Source organism: Emys orbicularis, chromosome 21, assembly GCF_028017835.1.
Source record: "Emys orbicularis isolate rEmyOrb1 chromosome 21, rEmyOrb1.hap1, whole genome shotgun sequence".
Taxonomy (NCBI): Eukaryota; Metazoa; Chordata; order Testudines; family Emydidae; genus Emys; species Emys orbicularis.
The window spans coordinates 10,322,098-10,348,092 of record NC_088703.1 but is presented as its reverse complement, the minus strand read 5'-3'; positions in this window follow the sequence as shown (position 1 = coordinate 10,348,092).

The following is a 25,995-nucleotide window of genomic DNA, read 5'->3' as shown; positions in this document are numbered from 1 at the left end:
CGGCAGTGTAAACTGTTTTTCTCATCATCAACAAATTTCTAACCATAGATCGGAGGATCAATATATCTGGGAGTCACAGTATGTTGCAAATGTAGGAGCAGTGGCTGAAAGCTGGGATTTCTGCTGAAAAGCAGATGGTACAATAGCTCATTACCTAGCCCTATTTCCTCTATTACACTGAGTCAGAGATTCATAGATTCCGAGGCTACAAGGGACCATTGTGATCATCCAGTCTGGTCTCCTGCATAGCAAAAGTTCCTAGAGCAGTTCTTTTAGAAAAACATGCAATCTTCATTTTAAAATGGCCAGTGATGGAGAATCCACCATGAAACAAACATTGTGAAGGCCAAGACTATAAGAGGGTTCAAAAAAGACCTAGATAAATTCATGGAAGATTGGTCCGTCAATGGCTGGTAGCCAGGATGGGCAGGGATGGTGTCCCTAACTTCTGTTTGCCAGAAGCTGGGAATGGATGACAGGGGATAGATCACTTGATGATTTCCTGTTCTGTTCATTCCCTCTGGGGCACCTGGCATTGGCCACTGTCAGAAGACAAGATACTGGTCTAGATGGACATTTGGTCTGACCCAGTATGGCCACTCTTATGTTCTTATGTAGTTTTCTTGAAACAGATGCTCTCCTAATAAAGATCGCAAAGTGACCCCAAATCACCTCTCCCATATGTACACTTCAAATGGTAGATTGATTGTTTATATAGCTATTTATTCAGCTCAGAGTTTAGGTACTGAAAAAGATTTTTAGCAGTATGCCTATGATGCCTGAGTCTTTCAGCACTGCTCACACATACTTCAGGGACTGAAGACATGTTTAAAGCTCAGATGCTATTTGACCTGAAAATAAAAATGGCTATAAATGCAGTATTTATTTTTCAGATGCCTCCTCTGCTGGATGTTCCCATTACACAGTAAGTGAAAAGAGACAACTGACGGGGGATAGGATAGAGGTCTACAAAATCATGAATGGTGTGGAAAAGTGAAAAGAGAAGTGTTATTTACCCTTTCCCACATTATAGAAATCAGTGGTCACCAATTAATAGACAGCGGGTTTAATACAAAGAGGAAGTAGTTATTCACACAATACACAACTAACTTGTTGAACCCGGGATGTTGTGATGGCCAAATGAGTAACTGGGTTAAAAAAAGAACCAGATAAGTCCATGAAGGATAGGTCCATCAATGCCTATTGGCCAAGATCATAGAATCATAGAAGATTAGGGCTGGAAGAGACCTCAGGAGGTCATCTAGTCCAGGGGTTCCCAAACTTGGTTTGCAGCTCGTTCAGGGTAAGCCCCTGGTGGGCCGCGAGACGCTTTCTTTACCTGAGTGTCCGCAGGTACAGCCGCTCGCAGCTCCCAGTGGCCGCGGTTCGCCATTCTCGGCCAATGAGAGCTGCAGGAAGCGGAGTGGGCTAGGCCACCGCTTCCCGCAGCTCCCGTTGAGCAGGGGGTCACTTGCAGGTTTAAACTAGTGTAGATGGTGGATTCTCTGTAACCTGAAGTCTTTAAATCATAACTTGAGGACTTCAGTAACTCAGCCAGAGGTTAGGGGTCTGGTACAGGAGTGGGTGGGTGAGGTTCCGTGGCCTGCGATGTGCAGGAGGTCAGAGGGGATGATCATGATGGTCCTTTCTTAAAGCAGGGGTGAGGAACCTATGGCCCCCGGGTCGTATCCTGGCCATTGCTAAATTTCATCCAGCCCGTAGTGCATTCTCCCTTTCCCCCCTCCCCCGGTGGAGCTGGAGCCGCAAGGGGGTAAGCCCTGAGCCTCTGCGCAGAGGGATGGTAATTAGCGGAGCGGGGGACAAGGGGGCTGCATCATGCGGGGTCCCAGATGCTGGCTCCCGCCCCCAGCTATGATCCCAGCCTCAGCCCCCTTCCCCTGTCTGTGTCCCGCCTCCACCCTCCCAGAGCCTCAGCCCAGTTTTGGCCCCAGCTTTAGGGAGAGGGGCCATGGACATGGGGGTGGTGCCAGGTAAAAAGTTTGGGGACTACTGGCTTTCAGCACCCCAACTGTAAAAATTGTTCCAGTGCCACTGCCTCCATGCCCCCGCTCCATGGGGCTGGAGCCCCAGTGCTCGCCCCATGCGGGGGGAAGCCCCGAGCCTCTGCCCAACTGGCAGGTGAGTGGCCCATGATTGACTTTTTTCGGTGGGTCAATGGCCCGTGAGAGAAAAACGTTCCCCACCCCTGCCTTAAAGTCTATGAATCCAATCCCAATATCTGTTCCCACCTCTTAGAGACTCAAGAAGACCTAGCAAATGGCCAACACCTCACCCCATCCCTGGCACACAATAGCTTAGTGCTAGTAGGAGAAAACACTTTAAATTAGCTCCTTGTTTTAACTTTTGTTATTTAGGGTCTGATCCAAAGTCCACTGAGGTTAGTGGAAAGACCAGAGGTCCCCAAACTGTGCAGTGTGCCCCTCTATGGGGGTGCAGAGGAATGTTCGGGCAGGTGTGGCAGGGTCCAGGCCAACCCCCACAGGAACTGGGGAAGGAGTGCCACCCAGCCCTGCTTTGCTCCCAGCTCTGCTCCAGTCTGGCTCCTGGATGCTTGCCTGGTCCCTCCCGCAGCCTCAGCCCCTGGCCATGGCTCTTGCGTACCCCTGGCCACATTCCCCCACATCCTGGGAGCCCTGCTTCTGGCCCCAGCTCCAGGATGGCATGGACAGGGGTAAGTGTAGGGTGACCAGATGTCCTGATTTTATAGGGACAGTCCTATTCAGGACTTTTTCTTATATAGATGCATAGAATCAAAGAATCATAGAATATCAGGGTTGGAAGGGACCTCAGGAGGTCATCTAGTCCAACCCCCTGCTCAAAGCAGGACCTAATCCCAACTAAATCATCCCAGCCAGGGCTTTGTCAAGCCTGACCTTAAAAACATCTAAGGAAGGAGATTCCACCACCTCCCTAGGTAACCCATTCCAGGGCTTCACCACCCTCCTAGTGAAAAACTTTTTCCTAATATCCAATCTAAACCTCCCCCACTGCAACTTGAGACCATTACTCCTTGTTCTGTCATCTGGTACCACTGAGAACAGTCTAGATCCATCCTCTTTGGAACCCCCTTTCAGGTAGTAGAAAGCAGCTATCAAATCCCCCCTCATTCTTCTCTTCTGCAGACTAAACAATCCCAGTTCCCTCAGCCTCTCCTCATAACTCATGTGCTCCAGCCCCCTAATCATTTTTGTTGCCCTCCGCTGGACTCTTTCCAATTTTTCCACATCCTTCTTGTAGTGTGGGGCCCAAAACTGGACATAAGAAACATAAGAACATAAGAACATAAGAAAGGCCGTACCGGGTCAGACCAAAGGTCCATCTAGCCCAGTATCCTGTCTACCGACAGTGGCCAATGCCAGGTGCCCCAGAGGGAGTGAACCTAACAGGCAATGATCAAGTGATCTCTCTCCTGCCATCCATCTCCACCTTCTGACAGACAGAGGCTAGGGACACCATTCCTTACCCGTCCTGGCTAATAGCCATTAATGGACTTAACCACCATGAATTTATCCAGTTCTCTTTTAAACTCTGTAATAGTCCTAGCCTTCACAACCTCCTCAGGTAAGGAGTTCCACAAGTTGACTGTGCGCTGCGTGAAGAAGAACTTCCTTTTATTTGTTTTAAACCTGCTGCCTATTAATTTCATTTGATGACTCCTAGTTCTTGTATTATGGGAATAAGTAAATAACTTTTCCTTATCTACTTTCTCCACATCACTCATAATTTTATATACCTCTATCATATCCCCCCTTAGTCTCCTCTTTTCCAAGCTGAAGAGTCCTAGCCTCTTTAATCTCTCCTCATATGGGACCTGTTCCAAACCCTTAATCATTTTAGTTGCCCTTTTCTGAACCTTTTCTAGTGCCAGTATATCTTTTTTGAGATGAGGAGACCACATCTGTACGCAGTATTCGAGATGAGGGCGTACCATCGATTTATATAAGGGCAATAATATATTCTCAGTCTTATTCTCTATCCTCTTTTTAATGATTCCTAACATCCTGTTTGCTTTTTTGACCGCCTCTGCACACTGCATGGACATTTTCAGAGAACTATCCACGATGACTCCAAGATCTTTTTCCTGACTTGTTGTAGCTAAATTAGCCCCCATCATATTGTATGTATAGTTGGGGTTATTTTTTCCAATGGGCATTACTTTACATTTACTCCATAGGCCTCACCAATGTCAAATAGAGGGGAATGATCACGTCCCTCGATCTGCTGGCAATGCCCCTACTTATACAGCCCAAAATGCCATTAGCCTTCTTGGCAACAAGGGCACATTGTTGACTCATATCCAGCTTCTCATCCACTGTAACCCCTAGGTCCTTTTCTGCATATTGCCCCCACCTCCATCCCTGTTTTTCACATTTGCTATCTGGTCATCCTAGGTAAAGGGGGGCATGACCCTGAAAAGTTTGGGGACCACTGCTTTAAACAGTGAGCTCAAGAAGTTAATGCCCCGTATATTCACTGTAAGAGGGTCTAGTGCAGGGGTGGCCAACCTGTGGCTCCGGAGCCGCATGCGGCTCTTCAGTGGTTAATATGCAGCTACTTGCATAGGTGCTGACTCTGGGGCTGGAGCTACAGACACTAACTTTCCAATGTGCCAGGGGGTGCTCACTCCTCAATCCCCTGCTCTGCCCTAGGCCCTGCTCCCACTCCACCCCTTCCCCCAAGGCCCCTGTCCCTTCCTTCAATCCTTCCATGCCCTCGCTCCTCCCCCTCTCCCCCAGAGCCTCCTGCACATGCAAAACAACTGATTGCGGTGGGCAGGAGGTGTGGGGAGGCACTGATTGGCGGGGCTGCCATTGGGCAGGAGATACTGGGGGCTGGAGAGGGGGAGCTGATGGGGTCTGCTGATGTATTACTGGGGCTCTTTGGCAATGTACAGGTTGCCAAAGGCTCAGGTTGGACACCCCTGGTCTAGCGGCTACCGCATAGGTGGGAACAGAGACAGAACTCCTGGGTTCTATCCCCTGCTTTGAGAAGGGAGGGGTCTCTAGAGGTCAGAGCAGGGTGGACATGACCAAAATGCTTTGATTAGAAATTGTTTTCAAATGTTTTGATTAATCAAAAAATCCCCTCCCCCAAATGGTGGGTTTGGTTCAATCCAAAATTAAATTATGTTTTGATACTTTGGAACTACCCTATGAATCAAAAGAATCCCTTATTCACCCAGCTCTGCTCCTGGGTTCTGGTCCCAGTTCTGGGAGGGGAGAGACATCTCGAGTTCAGAGGAGGAGGGTTTGGAAATCATGACCGCCTGGGTTGTGTTCCCAGCTCTAGGCGGGGAGTGGGATCTAGTGGGTTAGAGCAGAGGGAAAGGAGCTAGAAGTCAGAGCTCATGGCTGCTAACCCCAGCTCTACAAGGGGAATGGGGTCTAGTGATTAGAGAGAGGAGTCAGGACTCCAGTTGGAAATTTGTTCTAACAACTAGTACGGAGACTAGAAATCAGGACTCCTGTGTTCTGTTTATGGCTCTGCTATTAACTTGCTACGTGCTATGGAATATGTCACCTTTCTGTATCTCAATCCATGTCTTTTTATAGTGTGTAAATTAATATACTGTAACATATGATAACTCCAGGGATATTCAGACTTAATTAATTCTGGTTTGGATAGAGCTGTGAGATCCTCAGACAGAAATTGCAATACACAGTAGAGCTCGTCAAATTCTGAAAAATAAATAGACAAAAATGTCAGGATTTCAGTTCATTTCCACTATGTTCATGTCATTTTGTATCCCTGCATTCCGACAGCTCTGACACTGGCCAGCGTGAGTCACTCAGACTGTGGATAGAGTCCTAAATACACAGGTTCAGTGTCAAATACTCATGCTGGATGTTGAAAGTGGATAAAAATAATAATAATAATTCTTAGCTTTTATGTAGTGCTTTTCATCAGTAGGTCTCAAACCACTGCAAAGTCACCAATATTTTTATCCCCATAACCCATCTGTGAGGTAGGGCAATGCTGTTACCTCCATTATACAGATGGACCCCCACTTGAGTCATGGAGACACTAAGCAACTTGTCCAAGGGCACACAGGAAGTCTGTGGATTCAGCTTAGCAGTGACGTGGGTGACCAGCTGTGAAACTTGAAGCTCAAACCCCAACTCTGGACAGCTCCTGCCAGCACTCCAAAGACTGCCCTTGATTCACTTGTGAAATTTACTGAATGTTTCTGAGTTCTGAGTCAATTTGTAAATGACAGGAGTAGTTTGTAAGCACTCTGCAAAGTAAAGAAAGAAAAGCCAAAAAGCACTAGGCAGATACAATTTGCTCAGCTTCCCTATACAATTAGTGTGTCAGTTATTAATCCAGTTTGGAAAGTCCCCGTTGTGTTTATTAATGATGAATTATTTCTCCCTCCACAGAACAGCTGGGCTCTGCCATTAAATCTCAGCTGTTTCAGAAAGACGCCAGCCCCTTTTGCTTTGTGTTAATATGCACATGTTTTATTTCCAGGGGCCCCAGGGCAAAGACAAGGATACAGAGAACTATGAATCTCTGAACACCAGAGCCCTGGAGATCACTCCTTATTCTACACTTCATCTGCAACAGAAGCATGAACCTGCCATCTCTGCACCTCAGCTCGGTAAGTGACCCACTGACCTCTGCACTGCAATCTTGGGCCGGGATTACCAAAGGAGCATAAGGGACACAGGCCCAGGAGTTTAAAGCTATTGAGGCGTTGCTGTGCTCAGTGTCACAGCGCCCAGCTGATTTCAGAGCCTACATCTCATCTTCACAAGGGATTCAGGCCCTGAAGAGTCTAAGTTCCATTGACAGTGGATCCAGCTCCCGAAGGTTCTTCACAAATTCCAGCCAGGTCACTTACACTCAGGACAGTCTCATCTCCCAGCCCGACTAACCTTGTCCAGGCACTGGTGACACTGGACCATGTCTATTTATTCCTGTCACATGGACACTATGGTACAGATTGTCAGATGGTGTGAATCAGCAAAGCGCCATTGGCTCCAGGGGAGCAGGACTGATTTACACCAGCTGGGGATCTGGCCTATTGATTGCAATGGAGTGACACCAATTTATACCAGCTGGGATTTTGGCCCATTGATTCCAATGGAGTGACACCAATTTATACCAGCCGGGGATCTGGCCTTATAACTTTAGTTTGCATTATCTGTACTCTCTGAAATCCCATGTGGCAGAGACTTGTTCCCCCACTCCTGCCCTGTTTTCCTGAACCACAATCCAATACATCTCTGCCAGCTTCAGTTGTTACTTCCCCTTGTTTGATGCTGGAATGATCAGGGTTGTTCTGTGACAGCGCAGCTCTGGTGGCTCAGTGACATGCCCACGCAAGGAAGCGACAGAATCTAAAGCATCCTTGACTCCATGGTGTGTTCTACCAGCATCCCTGGGAGAGAGCAGCCACTGCTTACCCTCCTGTGTGTCTAGGAAGTGGGCAGGGCATAGTCCAGAAGTGGGTGAAGCCATGGCCCCTCGACCAGCACAGCTGAGCCAGCACACATGAGGAAGTACCCTGCCCCAGTAACCATAGATTACTTCCCCACCCTGGAACAGGGGGAACCCACAAAGCAAAATGGGCACCATGCTCAGGGTTTGTGGCAAAGCCACAACGGAGCCGTCTTTATTTCTATATCTGTCTCTTCCTGCTCTTGTTCTCCTCCTGACAGTGATTCTGGCCTGTTCTGAAATTACCCTTCTGCTCGGAAAAGCGACTCAGCCTTGGGAATCCTTGGTGTGGTGCCTGCATCCAGATCCTGCCTGTTTTGCTCTGCTGAGGCAGTACAAAGGGGTCAGAACAGGGGCAGAAAATCTGTCCATGTCACTCGGTTTCTGGGATGTAGCAGGAGCCGGGGTCACCTCACTTAGCCACCTTAAAATAAAGACATTTCCAGGCACAGGGAGTTTTAGATGTAGTTGTGTTGAGAGCTTGTCAGCATATCTGAGTCTCCTTTCATCTACCCTGGTGTAACCCAGAGTAGAGTTATTGAAATCAGTGTTTACCCCGGAGTAACGGAGAGGGGAAGCAGGTCCACTGCCTGGCACTTAAATACAAACTTTGGAAATGCACAGTCCAGGCGTGCAAACAACCTTAACTCACCAGCCTCCAGCCTGCCTGTGTTTGTTCCTTTCATATGCAGTTGGTAAGTTGTTTTGGTTTTGGATCAAGGCCTTTTCCCAAGGGCTTTACAAAGACCATAGCCTATGAGATCACAACTGATTTCAGAATCAGATAAGTGGTCGATTTTTTCAAAGAACACCTATGTGATTTAAGAGGCTAATTCCCACTGAGAGTGGATGGGACTTAGGCTCCTAAGTGATTTGGACACCTTTGAAAATTTGAGCCTTAATGACTTTGAATCTAGCAAAAATCAGGCTTGATGTACGAACCAATTCCAAGCAGCCCTGTTTGTATTTACAGCACAAAGGAGGTGTGTGTCTGAACTTGCATTTAGTCAACTTTCCATTTAAATACTGGGAAAAAAAGGTTAGAAATATTTCATGCCTTTTATGCCTGCTGAAAATCTTGGCCTCACTTGCATACATTAGAAGGGACTAAATAGACTTGTTAAGCTGTGACAATGTTTAACTTACAGGTGCCATAGCTAATAACAGTGTTTACAAATATAGTATTCTTTTTCCAGATGCTTCATCTATTGGATGTTTCCATGAGATGGTAAGTACATAAGAACAGCCGTACTGGCTCAGACCAAAGGTCCATCTAGCCCTGAATTGTGTCTTCCAATAGTGGCTTGTGCCAGATGTTTCAGAGGGAATGAACAGAACAGGGCAATTTATCGAGTGATCCATCCCCTGTTGTCCAGTCTCAGCATCTAGCAATTGGAGGTTTAGAAACACTCGAAGCATGGGGTTGCATCCCTTACCATCTTGGCTAATAGTCATTGATGGACCTATCCTCCATCAACTTCTCTATTTTTTTAACCTGGTTATACTTTTGGCCTTCACAACATCCCCTGACAGTGAATCCCACAGGTTGACTGTGTGTTGTGTGAAGAAATACTTCCTTTTGTTTGTTTTAAACCTGCTGCCTATTAATTTCTTCGGGAGACCCCTTGTTCTGACCAGTACTGTGATCCACAAATAGCCCCTTGATTTCAAACAGATGATTCCCAGAGTAAGGTACTACTCAGTGCAGGTGAGGGTATCAGAGAATCTGACCCTTAATTACTACAAAAGAAGGCTGTGCTTCTACACACCCAGCCATGCCCTTGGCTGTTTGAATTAGACACACTGCTCCCTTCGAGAGTCAATTTCAAGGGGAGTGGAGTTGCTAAGGCCCTTATCCTAATCCTCAAAGATATTTAAGATCCTAATTTCCACTCAGATCAGTGGGAAGATCTGCTCTGGGAATTAGAGTGGGGCAGATCTCTGGCCTGTGCTACACAGGAGGCCAGATTGAGCACAATGGTACTAGGCCTTGGAATTCATGAATCTTTGACAAGACTTTTTATGGTCGGGGCCTGACCCCCTTCAGTGCCTGTGAAAGTCCCTCCCTCCATGTGTTGTCTGTCTCATCTTTAGTTTACAACATTTCTAATATTGGGAGGGGCAGAGATACTGGGGATATTTGAGTTTATGTAAAAACTAAAATACAGTTTATTTAAAGTCCATGCCCAATAGCTCTTTCCATATTGTAGAGCTTTGAGGAGTTTCAAACCTACTGTAGATCCAGCACCCACTTCACTCCTATTTCTGTTAGCTTAGTGATAGTGAAAAACAGTATTTAAAATAATACCCCCTGATTTGTATTTCACTTGGAAGGTCTTGGGGCAGAGACTGTCTTTTTTGGTCTGTTTGTACAGTGCCTAGCTCTACACAGCACAACATTTGACTTTGCAATATGACGTCTTTGGGATAGGGATTTTGCAACCTGTACTACCTAGAGTTGGGAGGACTGGGAGTCAGGAGTCCTGGGTTCTGTTCCTGGCTCAGGGAGTGGAGACCATTCCAGGGGTTAGAACAAGGTTGCCTAGGTATCAGGACTTCTGTGTTTTGTCTCTTGCTCTGATTGGTGACTGATCTTGGGGTTAGCACAAGGTGGATGGGGAGTCAGGCTCAGCTCTGGAAGGAAACGTTGTTAGAACCGGAGTAAAGATTTTGGGGATTAACTTGCTGCATAGCCTGGGACATACCACTGGTGCTAAAGTGTCTCTGCTAATGACAAGGCTGCTGAAGCTGCATGAACTATGATGTGTAAGGTACTTTGGGATCCTCAACTATACATAGACAGCAAGTGTTATTCCTGTGTATGACATTCACCTATGGCTCGTATTACTTATTATCAGTTTCCAAAGGGCTGCTTGGCTCTGTCTCTAACTGTCAGCTTTCAAATAGGTTCTCAGAAGGAGAGCAACCCTGGTGGTTTTCTGTTTACACGTACATGTTCTGTTTAAAGGAACCAGCAGACAAAGAAGTGGCAGGTGAGGGGTATGAAATGTTAAACTCCAGTTCAGTGCAGAATGTGCTTTATTCTACACTTCATCACAAGCAATGAGATGCCGCTATTTTATCCCCGTCTGAGCTTGGTAAGTGAGTCACGCCCCTCTGGAATGAAACTTTCCCATCAAATCCTATTGACACTAGAAGTTTCTCTAGGCTGAAACTCCCCCTGCTGGCCAAAGCCTGAGTAATTGAGTTTTGTATGGGTCAGGGCAGGGATGGGGAGCAGGAGCAAGGTGGGCATTTGAGGAATGAGGATTATTTCAGTTTTATTCAACTCTGTCACACTCTCTGACCAACTCTGCTATGCTCTAGAATCTGCTTCCAGGGAGCAGCTACACATTCGAGTTACAGTCTGACACTCCCAAGTGTACATGTTGCCCTGGCCTGGCACCTTCCTAATCACTTACAGTTGGCACTAAATGGGCATAAGATGTATAGAAGAATTCCCAGTGAAAAGGGAATTCAGCTCGGGGTTCAGCTGATTACCATATTTGGGGTCGGGAAGGAATTTTCCTCCAGGGTGGATTGGCAGAGGCCCTGGAGGTTTTTTGCCTTCCTCCGCAGCATGGGGCAGGGGTCGCTTGCTGGAGGATTCTCTGTGACTTGAAGTCTTTAAATCATGATTTGGGGACTTCAACAGCTGAGTCAAGGGAGAGAATTATTCCAGGAGTGGGTGGGTCATGTTTTGAGGCCTGCATCATGCGGGAGGTCAGACTAGATGATCATAATGGTCCCTTCTGACCTTAAAATCTATGAGTCTATGAGTCTATGAGAATATAGCCCCAGGCATCTCCTGGGGGCAGGACAGTACAACCAGTCAACATTTTTTGATACAAAATGTATCAAAAAATGGAGAGGGAAAATCATGAAAAATTTCATTCTTGATTTAAAATTTGGGGGGGGGTGTTTAAAACAATCTTTTTTTCAGTTCTCTGGTTATGAGTTTGTAATAAAAATGAATATTTTTGCAGAAAAAAAATATTTCTCAACCAGCACTATGCGACATCCAAATGTAAGTTAGAGCAGTAACAAACTGCCTGAGATATCTGTCCAGGCGTCTCTATGAGATGCTAAATGCAGCTGGTGTTGTACTGGCTGATTGCCTCTCATTTTCCCACAGATCAATGTGCCCTAAACTGAAGAGTTTGAAGAAAAGTGTTTGAGATTGCTTTCTGCATAACAGGAAAGAAGAGGAAACAGGGATGATGGAGAAATGTCTAATAAACAGAACAACAGAATTTGTCAATTTGTTGATCGAAGGAAGAAAGAAAGAGTGACACAGATTTAACCTGTCTGATTTCTTAAATGGCAGTGAGGTTCCATGTCTATGTGGAAAGAGCATGTGTGTTTCATAATGTGTCAGCAATGGAATGATCCTGCTATTGTGGGGAACTTTCCTGCCTTCTGCACTACCCTAATGGAATCGGGTAGTGAAAGGATCTGAGTCCTCACTTCCACTCTCTTCACCCAGAGCCTGCCTGAAGTCAAGGACTCTCCTTCCACTCTCCCATGCAGCAGAGTCCTTGTAACCATCTGGAGTACTGTGTCCAGTTTTGGGCCCCACACTACAAGAAGGATGTGGAAAAATTGGAAAGAGTCCAGTGGAGGGCAACAAAAATGATTAGGGGGCTGGAGCAGATTACTCATGAGGAGAGGCTGAGGGAACTGGGATTGTTTAGTCTGCAGCAGAGAAGAATGAGAGGGGATTTGATAGCTGCTTTCAACTACCTGAAAGGGGGTTCCAAAGAGGATGGATCTAGACTGTTCTCAGTGGTACCAGATGACAGAACAAGGAGTAATGGTCTCAAGTTGCAGTGGGGGAGGTTTAGATTGGATATTAGGAAAAGCTTTTTCACTAGGAGGGTGGTGAAGCACTGGAATGGGTTACCTAGGGAGGTGGTGGAATCTCCTTCCTTGGAGGTTTTTAAGGCCTGGCTTGACAAAGCCCTGGCTGGGATGATTTAGTTGGGAATTGGTCCTGCTTTGAGCAGGGGGTTGGACTAGATGGCCCCCTGAGGTCCCTTCCAACCTTGCTATTCTATGATTCTATGAACCCCAACAAGGCTGGGCCCAGGATTCCTGGGAGGCTCGACCCTCCAGTCTTGTCTTGGATACTTAGGGCATGGGCGAGGGTGTCCCCACTCTGGGGTACTTTCTCCTCACTTCCCTGACCCTCTGATCACTAGATTAAGTTCAAACCACATACAATTTATGAAATGGCAACTGTAAGAAAAATAAGGGAAAATGGAAGAGGTTAAAGGAACCAGGGACCCCACCCTGGGGGAGTAGCGAACACCACAAACAGCCATCTCTGGGGCATGAGACAAGTTCACAGTCTGTTCCTCACCCATCCCAGGCCTCCCTCCCAGGCCCTGGCAGCGCTGCAGGGATACCACAGGTCAGACACCTGTTCTGATGGTGTCCACACGCCCTCAGGTTCTAGGTGGCAGGACACTTCTCCTCCCTATTTGCCCTTTCCTCCAGTTCACACCCCTGCTCCGGGTCTGGCCTGTAAGGCCCTTGTGTCTGGGCCCTGTCTGCTCAGGGTCCATCCTCGCTCTCCACAGGTGCTAACTGGGCTCAGCTCTGGTATTAGCTGCAGCGCAGTGGGCAGCCACTCCCTGGCTCTGGCCCTGCGGTGTAGCTAAGCCTTGATTCCCCGTTGGTGCAGCTGGTCTGCCTCAACCAGTTGTCCTTGACTCCTCTTCAGCCCTTCTCTTTTCTCCTGGTATTGGGAGACAGCTGACCCCCCCCCCCCCCACACACACACACTTAGTTTCACTAAGGGGCCAACAGCCCCCTTACATATGTATAGATAATGTAATTTCAAAACAAAAATCTCTGGTATGTACAAATGGACTGTAGCATATCAAAATGACACTATCAGTTCATTTGAAATAATATACTAATCCAATATGTAAAGCATATGTAATTTACATGTTAATGTCACAAATGTCTTTCAGTATAAACTAATAGGAATTGCCAGACCAAATCAGACCAAGGGTTAGAAATGGTAGGGAAACCTGTTTTTTCCCCACTACAAACATTCAAACAAAAATGTTCATTTGAAATGTTTCATGGGAAAATTTCAAATTGAAACAAAATCAAATGTTCATTTCAATTCATTTTTTCCTATTTCTTCCTGTCACCTGACAAAATGCAGTTAAGGGAAAGATTTCCAGGACTGGGATTTTTTCCTTTTCCTTTTTTATTTTTTTCATTTTTCTACTCAAATTTTCAAAACATCTCCAACTTTGGAACAGTGACAGAGGCAAGAGAGAAAATGAAACTTTGTGACTCTACCTCTCTGCAACTTTTCCAGAGTTAGAGAAATTTTGAAAAGTTACAGTGGTGGAAAAAATGAAAAAGTAAAACCAACAACCTAGATGTCATTCATTCTGTTTATTCAGTTGCCGAAAAGAGGGAGAAGGAAAAACAATTCTAAACTCTGAAATCTCAAAAATTGTTCAACTTTGAAAAACTGAAACAAAAACAAATTTCAATTCAAAAGTAAATGAAACAAAAATGTTTGCAGTTTAATTTAGATGCTGGCAAAGTATTTCAGCCAAACGAACAACCCGAGTGACAGGACAATATTAATGAGTTGTGGAGCAATTACAGGGCTCATCATAGATGATATGCAGGAAAATGATCCTGGGTAATTACACATAGAAACAATATTTAGACAAAGTACTTGCCTGTAGGAGATTATAATGTAAGGCCCTGATCCTGCAAACACAGCACCGAACATGTGCATGCTTCATTTACCACTGTAAATATTTCCACTGAAATCAACTTCACAGTGATAAAATTAAGCATGTTTGCCAGATTAGAGATTTAGCAGGCAGGGCCAGATTCTCAGTCAATGTAAATCAAGTTTAGCTCTGTGGACTTCAATAGAGCAACAGCCATGTACATCGGCTGGGGATCTGGACCCCTATGGGGAGGTGAAGGGTCAGGAATGGGTGACTGGCAACAATCTCAGAGTGATGGACCAGGGGAGTTGAGAGTAAAGTTTGTTTGTTTGGGGGCAGGTAGAGGTGGTTTATGTGTATATTCCCTAGTGACTGTTTTATTTAACTCCTTCTTGGTGCGGTTAACATTTTAACATGTCCTCCTGTGCAGTAAGGACAAATACTATCTCTGTTGTTAAGCAAGGAAGTGTGAGGAAGGGGGGTTTGATGGAAGGAGAGTCTTGCTGGGGAGGGAAGTTGCTTCCAGAGGCAATACATTCTTTCACTGGCTTTGTTTACTTTCATTTCCCTCTGACCACATCCTGTGGCTCCCATGGCTGAGATTCTGAACATGGGTTATTGTGCAGTCAACTTGTGTCCATACAGTTGCAGCAGCTCTTCAAAACCACCCCTCAGTTCAGAGCCTATTATTTCCACCCCAGTTTCATTTCAAACTTGATCACGGCCATTTTTTACTCCTCTATCTAAAGAGCAAAGAGAGGGGCCCTCGTTCTAAAAGAGGAAATTTACCTGTTTTCCCCATTGTGGATCATAAAAACAGCTGAAGAGATTTTGCTAGGAACTTTCTAACAAAATGAAAGAAAAAGGAGAAGCATCTTCTGGCTTGAAACCAAGCCTGGAAAATTCCAGCACAGAATAATCAGTAGGATGATCAAACTTTTTCAGTGAAAAATGGATTTTTGACTAAAACAAAAAAAACTTTTTGCAGAAAATTTCGTCAACATTTTCTGCTTTTACAACAAAAAGAAGGAAACTGATTTTTTTTAGGTGAAATTGTTGGGGTTTTTGTAAAAACCTCTATTAAAATGTTTGGGTTTTTTTAGTTTTCCCAGATTGACCATTTTTACCAAAACAGATTTTTTTACCTTGTCCTGCCTCACAGCGGTGTGGTGAGGATAAAAGCATTCAAGATTGTGAAGGCTCAGACACTACAGTGTTGGGGGTGGGGATCGTATGGCTGTAGTAGTTTCTAGGGAATATTGCATTTCCTAACACTTAGATTTTCAAAGAAGCTCTGGGCGTCAGCCTGTTAACTCACTTACTGGGTGAAAGACCGTACTGTCACTCAGCTGTAACTTGTAAAACTAAGAATGGCTGAGAACTTAAAAAACTGGACAGGAAGAGATGGTGAATCCCAGGAACAACTGAACCTGGTGATATTCTGAAGAAAAAGAGCCCTCCGCCATGCTTGTAGCTGTTCCCATTGCATCACACTGACTCAACACACATTCTAGGCTTCAGAATGACACTCAGAGTGACAGTCCTAGAATGTTCTTCTCTAGATAGGCTATCCAATAGCCTCGTCTTCTTCTCTAGCTACTCATGTTTCCTTCCCAGGTCAAATCCACTTGCAGCTGGGGTAAGAAATCCTGCAAAGGTGTTTTATAGAATCTATTCAAATATTTTTATTGAAAATAAAGTAAATAAAACTTTGCAAACAAAATTCAAATGGAAAATTTTCATTTTGGTCAAAAATCTATTTTTTAACCAAAAAAACAGAAACCAAAAAATGTTCAGTTGATTTTGTTTGCTTGCTTGTTTGTTTGTTTGTTTGTTTTTTTTTTTCAGTGATAGCTTTCAGGCTTCAGTATTTTTTTTTTCATATTAAAAAAACAAACATTTTTACCAATACTGAAAATGGTTTTCAAAAACCAATAAATAAATAAATACATTTATCTTTGTCTTTTCATTCAAAACCCAACAAAATTTCTTGTGAACAAATAACTGGTACTTTTCTTCTGGAGAGCTACTCACATGAATCAGGTCACAAAGTGGTGTCGGCATTTGATGGATCGAGGTCTTAGTGGGTATGTCTATGCTACAGTGGCTCGACTTCAGGCTCAAGCCTAACCTCCCTTCTATTTACACACATATCGTGCTAACCCAGGGCTTGGACCAAAGGTCCCAGAACCCCAAAGGGGTGGATGGGCTGAGGCTGAGCCCTATTGCTTTGCACTGCCGTGTAGTCACAGCCCCACTGCACTCATGCTTTGGGAGTCCACCAAAAGTATTCCACAATCCCACAGGCTGACTCGCTTTTTCCTCTGGGCAGCCAAGATTGGTGGACAGTCACATTTCCCCACACTGCACCACGAACAGCTTGGGAGGGCATTAGGAAGTCTGGGATGGGGTGGTTGAGCTTGGGCCCACATAATGTAGTGTAGATGCTAGAGCCCCAGGTTGGTACCCAGGGTTCAACAATTCCTGACCTGGTGTTACACATGAGTGTAGAGGCTCAAGCCCTACGTTAACAAATTCAGGGTCTGCTAAATGGAGTTCTACTAATCCTGGGTTTACTTGCAATTTAGACAGACCCAGTGTGCCATCCCCCACCACATATGTGTTTCACAAATAATGGAGGGCACAGATCATATTTCAAAGCTTGCAGCATTCTGATTTACAGGCTTCCGGGAAGACACAGTGTTTTAAGGAGCAATTTGAAGGAAATGAGAGAACAGATTTCACTAGAGAATGGATGAAACACAGAACAAAGTCAGCACTGTACATAACATTACTGCACTGCTGCTAAGTAAGGAAGTTGAGGGAGGGTGGATTGATGTAGAACATGTCCAGAGAGGAAACAAATTATCTTTGCTGACTCTTGTTCCTCTAACCACATCCTGTGGGTTCTCTGGCTGGGTCTCTGAGTGCGAGTTACTGTATGGTCAGAGACAGGGTTACATCACCTCTCCAAAACCACCGCTCGGCTCAGAGCTATTGACAGTCACCATATTTGTATCTAGATTATCCAAGCTGCAGCCAGCAAGGGCTGGCCTCTGCAACTTGCCCTGCCAAACGATTTGCTCCCATGAAGGCAGCATTGGTGGATGTTTTTACTTTCCCTGGCCGAAGGGGTCGTGCCAGGGTCAGAGGAGATCCAGGCCCAGAGTGGGCCTTGCACAGTGTTGGTAGCTGGACTAGGGGTAGCAGCTCACTGCTGCCTCTGCTGAAACAGCCAAGCACACTCAGTTTGGGTGAAGCAGAATGAGCTGAGCTTGGTTAGCTGATGAGCTCTGGGGCTGCATCAGGATGGGCCTGGCTTTCAGCCACATTAGCTCAGTCAAGTTAGCCTGGCTTTCCCACACTGTGAGGAGTCCAGCTGACTCTCCTCTTCTCCCTCTCATAGCACAAGAACAAGGCACCACAAGGGGGTTCTCTAGTCACTGCTCGGGCATCTCCTCCTGGCTGCTCTAGCTCCATCGGGTCTGACACCCCGTCCCCTTTCTCCGTCACTCACCCTTCAGTCTCTCTCTCTCTTTGTCACTTAGGGTGCTCTGTCTCTTCATGACTCAGTTGCTCCCTCTTCAGGCTTGGCCCTCCAGCCAAGTGTGTTTTCTTCCTTCTGGGATCTCAAAGTCTCACAGTCTTTGAGACCATGGCACTTCCCGGCTGGAAGGGGAACCTGGGCTCAGGGACCCTCTAATTAGTGGCCACGGTCTGCCCTGTTCCAAACCTTGCTACTGTTTCCCTGAGTCTTTTCCTACTCTGCCTCTCTCAGGATTCTGCTACACCACCCTTCTGGATAAACCCTTCCTTCAGGGCCTGGAGCCCAAAGCTTCTCCTCTCCCCCTGGGTTTCTTCCTTTCCCTCTCTAATGCCCAGAGAGTGGCTCCAGGATTCCTCTCGGCAGCCCTTTTCTGCTGCCAACTTCCTGGCATTATAGCAGCCCTGCCTGTTCCTTCTCAGCTGGACTCCAGCATCAGCCCCAGTTACCTAAGCCATCTAATTCCCCTCAGGTGTAGCCTCGCCACTTAATTGGCCACTTCCCAGCCTCATTAACTCTTTCCAGGCTAGTGTGGGATGAACACCCTGTCACAAGGACATTCAATTAAATGAAAAGGTGGCAAATTCCAAACAGGTAAAAGGAAATACTTTTTCACAGAACACATAATTAGCTGCAAAGTTTTTTGTAAAGACAGCTTGGGTAGATAGGGTGGAAAAGACAAAGACAAAAGGCTCTGTGCCTTCATTTCTGATTCTTCTGGGAAAGAGGCATTATGATATGCTGAGATTCCTGGAAGGAGGGGTTGAACTGCATGCTCTTTGTGACCACCTCTGTTCCAGGACTGACATATGTGTGTAAACAGAACAAGTTACACTTAGCACATATCCAGACCCCTGGCCACTGATTTCTTTTGCACCAGGAAGCCCACATTCAAAGCTCCAGAATTCTGCTAATGCTTGGCAAAAGGGTGAAGCTGGTGTCAGAAAAAGGAGCAGACACATAAAAAGTAAGAGAAGGAGGGAGAGTTTTCCCTTAGTCAAACAGATCAACAGTTTTTGCATAAAAAAGAATCCACTAAAAAGTCAACATCAGCCAAACAAATTCTAAGAGGTCATGTGCACCACCCTCCATTCCAACAAAAACACCCAACAGAGTAGGGTTGAAGGGCCTCTCCAGATCAACCACACAACATAAAAAGAATACTTAGTTAATGGGCACCCCTGGGGCCTTACGGAACTGTCCTGAACCAGGTAAACTACTTAGTCTTTCTAAGGGAAAAAGTCTTGCAGTGAGGATTCATAGAACAAGGCCAGACCAGACCACTGTGATCCTCTAGTCTGACCTCCTGTATAACACATATAATTCCTGTTTGAACTAGAGTAGATCTTTTAGAAAATCTTGATTTTAAAATTTCCAGGAATGGAGAATCCACCACGACCCTTGGTAAGTTGTTCCAATGGTTAACCACCCTCACTGTGATTTACACCTTATTTCCCAGCTGAGTTTATCTGGCTTCAACTTCCAGCCGTTGGATCTCGTTATACCATTTTCTGCAAAATTGAACAGCTTATTATCAAATTTTTGTTCCCCATGTAGGGACCTATAGTCTGTGATCAAATCACCCCTTAGCCTTCTGTTTGTTAATCTAAATAGATTGAACTCCTTGAGTTTATCACTACAAGATAAATTTTCTAACCATTTACTCATTCTCATGGCTCATTTCTAACCCCTCTCCAATTTATCAACATCCTTCTTCCATTGTTGAAGAACGGGACATGGGATTCCAGCAGTGGTCACACCAGTGCCAGACACAGAGATAAAATAACCTCTGCTCCTACTTAAGATTCCTCTGTTTACGCATCCCAGGATCTCATCAGCTTTTCTGGCTCCAGAGTCACAATGGGAGCTCATGTTCAGCTGATTATCCACTATACGCCGAAGTCTTTTTCAGAGTCACCGCTTCCCAGGATAGAGACCCCCACCTTGTAAATATGGCCTGCAGTCTTTGCTCCTAGATCTTTGCCATATGCAAACATAAGAATGGCCATACTGGGTCAGACCAAAGGTTCATCTAGCTCAGTATCCTGTCTTCTGACAGTGGCCAATGCCAGGTGCCCCAGAGGGAATGAACAGAACAGGTCATCATCAAGTGATCCATTCCCTGTAGGTTATTATTCCATTTAATGTGTGACATGTTAATTTTGAATCATTCTAGTTTCTTAATCAAAATGTCATGCAGTACCAAGTCAAATGTCTTATAACTACTGAGTATGTTATAACAACACTCTTACCTTTATTAACCAAATTTGTAATCTCATCAAAAATATTTCAGGTTAGTTTGACAGGATCTATTTTCCATAAATGCACATTGCTGGGCATCGGTTATATTGTCCTCCTTTAAACCGTTATTAATTGAGTCCTGTATCAGCATCTCCATGAACTTGCCCAGGATACATGTTAGACTAACAGGGCTATAACAACCAAGGTCATCCCATTTACTTTTTTTTAATATAGGCACATTGGCACATTAGCTTTTTCCCAGTCTTCTGGAACTTCCCCAGTGTTCCAAGAGTTACTGAAAATCAATATTAACATTCCAGCGAGCTCTCCGCCAGCTCTTTAAAAAATCTTGGATTTGCTGAACCGCAGTTCTCCCCACTTTCACAAACTGATTATATAGATAAATATTTCATGATCTATATGTTTGGTTTTTATTTCATAGAGATGCATTTTAATTTATTTGTATTTTAATGGTAGCAAATTTTTCAAAAGTTCCTGAATGACTTGTTTTGATTATTAACTAAAGGTGGTCAGAAAACAAAATAGTCATATAATAAGAAATTTCATTATTTTTATATTTGCTTTTGTCCTAAATGAAAAGTATGTATGGAATGAAAAGTGGCAAAAAAATCAATTCAGAAACACTTAAATGATTTTTTTCTAAATATTTTAACAAAACATTTAAGTTTTTCAAAACAAAAATAAAATAATTTTGAAATGTTGAGTCAAAATGAAAAATTTCATGTAAATTCAAAACTAAATTTTCATTTAGACTTTCCTGATGGAAAACTGAAAAATGTCATTGAATTTGACATTTTACAGTGGAAAATGTCTATGTTAATAAAAGTACATTTTCAGATGAGAAATTATTTTTGGTTGTAAATTTTCAACGATCTCTAATATTAATCTTATTAAGTTAACATTCATTGTCTATATTTTGGAAAGGTTAAGAAGTGCGGAATATAACTATTTACAATTCAGTTGGATTAATTTGAAACTCAGTTAAAATCAGGAAAGCACCACATCACTGATACACCTGCAGATGGGTGAAATAAAACTAAAGTTCAATGTTAGGCACAAAGTCAGGGCCTGGCTCTTCTAGCAATTTCAGTGTTTTACTCTCCATGATCAAGTTTAATCCAAGAGAAAATCTGCACTTCAAATTGAAATCTAGATGATGATTTGGCTGGCAGCTATCAGGGACAAAACCTGCCCAGGGTGAGTATCTAGTAATGGTCAAAAATGAGGAAAAAAAGTTACACATATTTTATTAAATTTTCATTTCTGCTTTTCCCCTGAAATTTGAAATTCTGACTAACTTCAGCCAGTTTTATCAGGAACTCATTTCATGCCCCCCATTTCTTCTCAAACTTCTGGAGGTTGTTAAGAATCTCCAGCTATTCACAATGTTTCCCAATTTCCACCCACTAATTGTCCCCCCTAAAGATGTTCTATGGTTAGGAACTTCCCCATCATCTACAATAAGATTTAACACATAAAATCTTAGCCTTTAGACTCACCCACTATATTTGTTATCTACTAAAACCATGGACAAACATTCTCAATCAAATTCTACTCTCCCATACACTAGCATAAATCCTGAGTCACTCTGCTGAGCGTTGTGATGTTACCCCTCTTTTTTTCACTGGTATTAGTCTAGTAGTGGCTACTTGCATTTACACTGGTATAAGGGAGGTTATTTAGCCTGCTTACTTCAAACATGGTGAAAGACTTTCTTATGGTCTAGTGCATGCTAGGGAGTGCAACAGAGCTGTGACCTTAAAACACGCCCTATACACCCACTGAAAGACACATCACTTAAAGGTTTGAGTTTGCTGAAATGTCTGTTTGCCTATTTGGCCATTCAGCAGGTACAACTGAGACTAGACCATCCATTACTATTGTCTGAGGTGCAGATCAAGGACATCTTCTTAACTTTTCTTGTCGGAAGTAGGGGCTGATGGCTGGCATAGAGCAGAATGAAGTGAACCCTTATTATATACAGAGAGCGGTGACACGAGACACAGGAGAAAGCATCACCAACCTGATTGCTGTTTGAACCCAAGGAGCAAAGGAAGGCTCTGAACCAAGGGACAGCAGGGTCTCCTGTACTTGCAACCCAAGAGCACATTGCAATTCAGATGAGAGCGACTGTGTCTGATCTTCTATGAAACCCACTGGGCAGAAGGACGGTTAGAGCAGAGACCCGGGGCTGGTCTCCTAACCCACAACCAAAGCAGCAGAAGGCACTGCAGAAATTTCAAGGCTAAGTTCTTTCTGATTCTCCCAATGATTCTGCTGCTGGTTCTCTGGCTTTGCTGTGAGTATGTTACAGATATTCTGCATTTCACTTTAAGAAGAGACTGAGGACAAAATAGTAAAGAGTTCCCTTAATTAACCAGGAACATTTTAATGACAGGGCTAATTAGACAGTAAAACTGAGATTTTCAAAGCCACCTAAGGGAATTAGATGTCCAGTTCCCATTAGTTTTAATAAGAATTAGGCTTTGAGATCTTGTAGGCAGCTCTGAAAATCTCAGCCTTACTTAAAAAACAATTATATATTAAAGAACAAATTCTTCCTCTTAATAGCACCATTGTAAATCTAGGATAACTCCACCAGCCTCAGCAGATGTATTTATATATCAGATTGATTTATACCTGTGTAATTGAGAGTAGACCCTGGCCCTAAATAAATGCCATTTGCTTAGCTTACATATCTCTGTTAAGAATTAACTGCTATGGAAAAGGAACATACTTTGGACAGTTAAGGAACTTTAAATAAAAGAGATATTTTTAGTCATTTAATGTTGTGTCAGTCCTAGAGCTTACATTGCATTAGGAATACACAAGTGATGCCTGGATCATAAAAACCCAATGGAGAACATGAAATCCACTCAAATAATTGAAGATGTAAGGAGCAGGAGTCACAGCTGGTAGAAGGGTGGCTGAGTTCAATTGTATTTGTGATTTAAGAAATTTAAGGTTATTTATTTGCAATGAATTATCTGATCTGTTTTAGTTGTCAGATAAGAAAAATACGGGATAAGTACTTATTTAAATCATTTGAACTAATATTAGATTGTTATAGCTAAATTATATTATTTAATATGCGCAAGTCTTTTCCTTTTACACACTTTAAGTAGTCTAGCTAGCGAGCATTGTGAGTTTAGCTGCTGAGCTTAAAGGGAGCAGAATCAGGACTTTTGTTGGTAGTGAAAGTTGCAGTAATTGAGATTCTGTTCTGATTTCATTTAAAAAAAACATAACATTAAAAAGTCCTATTTTGACATGCTCTGAATTTCTCAAAAAAAGGTCTCCTTTTCGATGCAAATTTCTATGCGTATTCACAGCCCAGAAGTGAAATGTTTAGTTTTAATTGTTTGAGCAAAGCCCATTAAAACTATTTATGTGAGCACAGAAAAAATACATTTCTCTCCAGGCAATAAAACCACATATAATTGACTAATATTCACATGGAGAGCTCATATGCAGTGGAACTTCAGAAGCTGAAATTTTTGAGGTGATCAGTCCTCTATCTGATATGTAGCCATTTCAGAATGGCTCCGTTTTTCAAAAAAGAGCATGGAAGGAATTACACAAGAATTTAATTATTATAAGCGAACAGACAGCCTAGCTGCATGCTAAGGCCTTGATTCTATAATGAGCTCCCACTGAACAAATCTCTCTACTCACACAGCACCTCAGTGAAATCAGGACTGGGATCTTTGTGTGAATCTAGGGTTGGAGTCAGTGGGTGACACAAGCAGCTAAGATCAAAGTCTGAGCCTCTACATTGACCTAAGACTAAAATCAATCTATTGTGCATTTATTTTAAAGATATTCATTTCACAAACCAAGAAGCCTGCTCCTCTCCAGGTGAGTAGTTGTTTCACATACCTAGAGCAGAAATGAGATGACAGAAAAAACATCTGCAATCTGTGGAAGATGAGGAATTACTTTTGGGAATATAAATGGGTAGGCTCCCCATTGGGCTACATGGATTTGGTCAAAGAGCAGGAAAAATGGTATTAATCAATTAGATGAAATTCACTATAGTGGGTCAATTATTTATTTGCCCAATAGCACAAGACTGTCTATAGAGTGGTATGAACACTATGCAAAATGTCTTTGGTAAATAATTTATGTGATAGCAAGGGCACATTAGTTTCTGGGGTGCCACAAGGACTCCTTGTTGTTTTTGCTGATACTGACTAACACAGCTACCACTCTGAAACCTGTCAAATAGCATAGTCACTGAACGCCGTACAACTGTAGTTTTCAACCTTTCTTCATTTACCGATCCCTAAAAAATTTCTAATGGATGTGCAGACCCCTTTGGAAATCTTATACACCCCCCAAGGGTCTGCAGACCACGGACTGAAAACCACTGTTCTATGGTAACAACACCTAGGGTGACCAGATAGCAAGTGTGAAAAATTGGGACAGGAGGTGGGGGGGGTAATAGGAGCCTATATAGGAAAAATTCCCAAATATCGGAACTGCCCTATAAAATTGGGACATCTGGTCACTCTAACAACACCCTTCCAGGAGAGCTTAGACATTATCTGCTGACCCCCCGGGGGTCCGTGGACCACAGGGTGAAAATCACTGCTATACCACCCTCACTAGTGACCCATGTGAATTGCAAGTCAGCAAGTACTCTTTAATTTAAACAGCTAGAAAAGGATTGCAGTAAAATCAAAAGGTAACCCATAAGGTAGATAGCAATAAAAATAATAAATAATCATAAAAAAATGAGTCAGTGGGAGTTTTGCCTAAGCTAAGGCATTTGGGCTTCTGTGTTATGCTGCTCTCCCCTATGCTGCTCTCCTTTCTTCCTTTTGTCAGGTCCTGAACTCGACCATCTCATGGCCACTGCTGCCCAGGTTGCCACCCACTTCTACTTCCCCTACCAATTCTTCCCTGTTTGTGAGCAGCAGGTCAAGAGGAGCACGGGCCCTAGTTGGCACCTCCAGAACTTGCACCAGGAAGTTGTCCCCAACACTCTCCAAAAACTTCCTGGATTGTCCGTGCACTGCTGTATTTCTCTCCCAGCAGATGTCAGGGTGGTTGAAGTCCCCCTTGTGAACCTGGGCCTGTGATCTGGAAACTTCTGTTAGTTGTCCAAAAAAAGCCTTGTCTACCTCATCCTCCTGGTCTGGTGGTCTATAGAACACGCCCACCACGACATCACCTTTGTTGCTCTCATCTCTTAACTTAACCCAAAGACTCTAAACAGGCTTTTCTCCAGTTTCATACCGGAGCTCTGAGCAATCATACTGCTCTCTTACATACAATGCAACTCCTCCACCTTTTTTCCCCCGCCTGTCCTTCCTGAACAGTTTATACCCATCCATGACAGTGCTCCAGTCATGTGAGCTACCCCACCAAGTCTCTGTTATGCCAATTGTTAAGGAGTGATTGCCATGGATTGATAAGTCATGATGAATGTCTCAGGACATCGCTAGGAGGACAGAGTTAAGTTTGTCTGGGTACCTTATTAATTAATTTTCAGTACTTTCAAATGTTTGGTGTTTCTCATGTTTACTCTCAGGTCTGAATTTCCTGGCTTTTCAATGTCTGTTCCTTTACTAACTATAATTGTCTATATGAATTTTTACCCATAGGTCACTAATATCTGCTCTCAACCTTAGCTTTAGCTTCAAAATGCTTTTCTCTACGAATTGCCTTAGTTTAACAAAAATCTTAGCATGGGAATGGGAAGAGTACATTACTAAGCCAAAGCCTCTGCTGAAAACCTTGGAGCAGTGCCAGTTAACACCAGAAGGGAATGGAGTCAAATGTGTTTAATTTAATATTTTGTCCTATGTAGGAGACCTCCCTGCTCCGCAGATGTTTCTTGGCAAAGCCTCCAGTTCCCAAGGGGACACAGTGGTGATGAAGTGTAAAATACCTGCACTTCCCCCTTTTACCCGTGTTATTTTCTGTAAAGATGGGAAGGAGATTGCAATCCAGCCGATGCAGGAAAGCAAATTTGCCTACGACCTGCACTATGAAGTATCCGCTAGCAGC